Source organism: Mercurialis annua, linkage group LG3 (assembly GCF_937616625.2).
Source record: "Mercurialis annua linkage group LG3, ddMerAnnu1.2, whole genome shotgun sequence".
Classification (NCBI taxonomy): Eukaryota; Viridiplantae; Streptophyta; class Magnoliopsida; order Malpighiales; family Euphorbiaceae; genus Mercurialis; species Mercurialis annua.
Genome location: NC_065572.1, coordinates 64,787,741 through 64,793,360, shown reverse-complemented (window position 1 = coordinate 64,793,360; position 5,620 = coordinate 64,787,741). Strand labels below are relative to the sequence as shown.

General features: G+C 28.8%; 1 long non-coding RNA gene across 1 annotated transcript; it reads right to left on the bottom strand.

Moving 5' to 3' along the window:
- Positions 1-1,084: 1,084 nt before the first annotated feature.
- On the bottom strand, positions 1,085-3,570 carry LOC126672025 (uncharacterized). Its single transcript, XR_007639217.2, has 4 exons — positions 3,237-3,570; positions 2,852-2,905; positions 1,405-1,463; positions 1,085-1,128 (listed from the first exon to the last, which is right to left on the bottom strand). It is a non-coding gene; the product is annotated as an uncharacterized LOC126672025 (long non-coding RNA).
- Between the last annotated feature and the right edge of the window lie 2,050 nt (positions 3,571-5,620).

Sequence of the window (5,620 nt, the reverse complement as noted above, 5' to 3'; positions counted from 1 at the left end):
CATAAATCACTTTCAGCAACAGTGGATAACTGTTGCTTAATGTACAAAAACCGTTGCCGTAAGTCTATTGCAACAGTTTAAGAACAGCTACATTTGCGGCCGCTGCAATTGATTTTGATAGCTATTGCAGCAGGTTTTTTAATCTATAGTAATAGAAACAAAACCGTTGCAATTAACAGCAAAGGCAACAATTTTAAACATCTTTTGTAACAGTTGGATAATACAGTTTAGGCAACAGTTTTTTTATAAGGCAACAATTTATATAGTACTTTATACAACACTTATATATACTATTTACAATGGTTTGACTGACACTTTAAGCAACAGTTTTAGATATCTTTTGTAACAGTTTTATAATGTAATTTTGGCAACAATTTCAAATATCTTGAGCAACAGTTTTGTAATGCATTTCAAGCAACAATTTGTATTATCCTTTATGCAGCACTATAAATAATTAATTTTAAATAATTGCTCAAAATAATGAGAAACAGAAAATATTCATCTGTTATATCAAAAAATGTGGAAAATATCCATCCATACAAAATATTTTACACAAATAATAAGGTGATTCCAAAGGATACATAACAAAAATATCCAAAATATAATCCATCTATTACATCATGACATAAATGTGCAAAATATAATCCATCTAATAGATGTAATACATCACCCAAATCTACAAAATCACATTAACAATTTGAGCGTCTTCATAAAACCTACAAAATCACAAACAAATATATTCATAATATGCAAACAAATCATAATAACATAAATATGTAAAGAACAAAAACTTGCCTAAAGGAGCTGTCACTCAAAACTGAACAAATAATTATTTTTACTTCTTCGTTCTTCATTCATTCATTTTCTTTCTATAGTTGCCGAGTATTTGAAACATACCATTTTCTGCTCAAATTTCTTCAGTCCAAGCATAAGGGTTGTTTTCAAAGTCTATTTCGGTGGCGTTCAGCAATTCTCGAGCTACACCTTTGTAGCCTATAATGAAAAGATGTTTGCAAAAATCCAACTGTCTAATTAAAACTAGATGAAGTATATTGATACTATTGAATACAACTAGTATAAATAAACTTGATTTGCTGAGCTCACTGCCTTTGAAATAATAGCATAAGTCTGCACATCATAAAAAAAAAAGATATCGGCAACATAAGTAATAAGTTCCTGCAATCAACACTGCTTTACTTTGCAGGACGATGCTAATTAGGTCTCTTATTTACTTTGCAACTTATCATCAGCTGATAAGAAGCATTATAATATACGCTTGAATTCTAGAGAGTTCATTTATATATATAGAATCGAGTCGATGAACACAGACAAATTTATTGAGTCAAGTTAATAAAAATAGTTAGCATAAATAAAACAGTGTTATAAGTTGATAAACTATTCTACCTTTCCCTTCTAAACATTCCTTCCACTTCCATCCTCGGATACGACCATTATCTCCACAACTTCAAAAACAAAAACACCAGAATTAGATATCATTTGAAAGTGATCACACTCTCAAGCAAAAGAGCAACAATATATAGATCGATGCATAAAAAAAAAAATTAAATCTCAATAACAAAAAAAATTGGATGCTCATATTCCTTCTGCTCGCTTTTATATTAAATTTATTACCGCCATAAATGACTGTGGTCTAGCTTATTTAGACACTTAAGGTCATTATTGTAATAACATCCTAGGTGATCAAATAATAGTTTCTCTAAATGTTCTAAAACACTGTAACATCTAGTAAAAAAAAAAGCGCAGCCAGAGGTATGATAATAGGAAAATAAAAAATCTCCAAGTAAACAAAGAAAATGAATTAGCCAGACATAAAAAAAATGACAAGCTTTTGCATAAGGGCAGGAAGCAAGAACGGGAAGTCGGAACCATGAAGGGTCAGAATATGAGCATTCTGATTCATACACTCGATCCGCCACAGAGCAAAAAGAAAAAAGCACGAGACAGAAATACACCTTAAAATAGGCAAGAAGCCAAGTTTCATGTGTTTAATATATTTACAAATTATACTTCCAATTGAATGTAAATGGTCCAATGTTTTTTAAGCTGATAATTGTATTAATTTTCTGACAAGATTCCCATACTTTAAGCTTTACAAATAAAATTAACCTGACTGATTGCATCAAGGCTTCCGAGAGTGATGTTTGGATTGAAAATGGAAAATCCATAGCTTTAGTTTCCTTGAAAAAACAGCCAGATAGTTCTCCCTACAATCAACACTACTTCGTGACAAATGAAGAAAAATACATTGTGCACATTAAATACAAGAATATCAAACAACTGAGGTTAAATTGTAAACTCGAACAAGACTAATATATAGATGGTTAAGATAAATTTAAAGAAGCACAATAGTATGAACTGTCATGAGGAGGAAATGCACTAATGGCTGCAAATTTATATATACACTAGTGTTACATGTTACTGTTCCAAAGAGCATAAAGTCATAAACAATTATTTTGATATGAGAAATAGAGATAAAATTACTTTGATCAGTTGTCTATAAAATTATCTCACACTTAATAATATTCTCATTGAACAATCTAAATAAAATTAACTATACTACACCAAAATGGAAAAAATTCATATTATCTCCATGGAAGAAGCTAAAGCTAACTTAATATCTGCATAACTTATAAGAACAGTGAGCACGTACTCAATAAGCTGCAACTAGCTAGACTTACTTTTGTTCATACCTGTTCTATGGGGAGAACAATTTATGTGTCATAAAATGAAACATATAGTTCCACATGTCCACTTGATATCCTATATGACTATAAAAGATGATAGTTGAAATTAAAATGACGAGATATAAATTGGCGAAGAAACAAATTACCGGAAGCTTCACTAGTCATCGGTTACAAGTTATAGCTACATGAGTAGCTCCTCCCTGTATAATTCATCATGATAAGTGATATTGGATGAGAAAGGGCACTTAAAAGTGACAATTAATGATAATAAATTAATGATACAATGAAATAAACCTCGTCTACTACATTAACAGCTGAAGCAATATTGTCAAAATCAAAATCAGAAGCATCTTACAAAAGCAAAAGCAAAATCAAGATTATATCAAAATCAAAATTGAAATCAATCGAAATTGAAATCAAAAGCAAACTCAAACTCAAAATCAAAAACAAAATCAAAATCAAATGATTGAAAACCTAAAAATTATATATAATCAATGATAGAATAAAGCATAACAGGAATTTCATGCGCACCTCATTACAGCAAGATGTGATATAATTGTTCTTAAGAAATCAAGCTCGCCTCCTAAGAGTATCGAAACCGGTGCTGATATTACAATGGACCTTCTTCCTCAGGAAAGCATCAAGACTCTGCGGGAAAAAGAAAAGTAGTTGAGTTTAGATGATTGGTAACCGCAAGAGTTGAATCACCTGCTCAATTAAAGCAACAGATGGCGATGTGATTTCACAGCGGTAGAGGCGGAGGAGGTTGATGAAGGTTGTTGCTGCCGTTGAAACCCTAGAAGAGAGAAAAGGAGAGCACAAAAAGAAAAATTGGAAATCTGTTCCTGATAATTTTAGAAATTTTTTAGCTCTTTTGGTCGATTTACTCATTTTGAAGATTTTAGTATTTAACAGCTTTGTTTGACTAAATTGAATTCACAAGTTGATCGTTTTTAATATTTTATGTCAAAACTAATTCTAAATGGCATAAAAATGGTCATGAGTCTAAAACTTGATTTTCGGATTTTGATTTAAAAATTTGAGAGAGTGATTTTGAGCTGTTTTAATGGAAAAAAAATTTAAATTTTGCCCATTTTAATAAAAATTTATAGTTAAAAACTTTAAAATAATTTATTATTTAAGATAAGACAACAGTTTAAAAGTGTTATTAGATTTGGTCAAACTGTTGCATTTTCTTAAACTAATGCAACCGTTTTTCATATTTGTTGTCTTATGTTGTAAATTTCTGAATTTTATTAATTCCTTTGCAACGGTTTTTCACCGTAACCTTTCTGTTGCTGTATATATACTATTGCAACAGTATTGAAAGTGTTGCTATGTTAGTGTTGCTGAAAGTAACTTATGTGGTAGTGAATTTAGCATTTAATCTTAAAATACATATCCAATGCAGTGCTATAGTTTGTGCTAAATTTAGCATATGCTATATCACGTGCTAAATTTAGCACAGACTATAGTATATGCCAAAATACAACAACCAATAGTAATTCACTATTAATTACAATTTTACCACGGTTATTGTTTGCATTTATTATTTTAACCTATTTTTTTTTCATTTTGAATTTTGTACTTCTATTTAATTTTACAACATCGATTTGATTTTTTAATAGTAGACCATACATCAATATAATAAAAAAAATTAAATAATTTATTTTTATATAATTTATCGATTTTTTTAATTATATCTTTTGAAAAGCTCATTATTATATTAAAAAAATATTACATAAATTTTAGTTTAAAATATTTAATTAATAAAATTATTAAATAATTAGCAATTAATAAAATTAAGAGATAATTATCCTAATAAACAATTATAACATTTTTTTTTAACTTTGTGCATTGGAGTAAAAATTGAAATGCTATGCTATCTGTAGCATTTTACCACTTTTCATATTAAATTTTAGCATAAAAAGTAGCATTACATTGGAAATTCTCTTAACTTCTCTAATTTGGGCTACAAATTGGAGTAATTTCTTTAGGTTAATTTTTGACTACGTCCTTGGTTATTTACTACTTGATTAGTTTCCTTTACATGGTTATTTGCCACTACCAACCTAGGCAAAACGCCCTCCAAAGAATAATCTCACTGCATTAACGCAGCAAATGAAATAGTGATCTAATGAATTTCTTAATTAAATATGTTAATTGAGGTCAGTCATTAGGAATATCGTACCTAGGTTGAGACCAATTAGTGGTGATGCAAATTATGGGAAACCAACCAAAAGAAAGGGAGAAAAGAGTACGATATATAACACTGATTCATCCAATGGAAATTTAGCTCATTTTAATGTCATAGAACATAATATTTCGACATCCACTAGACAATTTGAGGTAACACAGACATTACCTAAGAACAACCAAAAGCATTTTTCTTGAAATGAAATAAAGTAATCATTATTTCCTCAATAAAAAATACATTTTATTAAAAAGAGAAGGAGTTGTTAACTATAATGTCAGTGTAGTTGCAGAGATTGTGGGGATCAAGCAGTGAAAAACTCAGCATGTAACTCTGTGACTGATCTATAACTTTATGACGAGTGACGGAAGTTAGATTTAGAAACCGTATATACTTTTATGTAATTTATTTATTTATTGAATATTGTATAAAATTAAACTATAAGTTCTGTTTTCATTTTGCAAGATAATTTTTTATATTCATAAGTTTAATCAATTTATCAAATTCATCTCTATAAAGTAATTTAAACATTACGATCAGTCAATTTTATAAATTAAAACGATTATAATCAAGTCTCAAATTATAATTATTTTTAAAATTTATTTGTGTTAATTTATGTAATTTTTAGTCTAGTTATTGTAGTTTGATTTGAGATTTTTGTAGTTAATTTTTCATTAATGAATGAAACTCTTATGTCAAAAAAGATCAGCCGATAACTTAA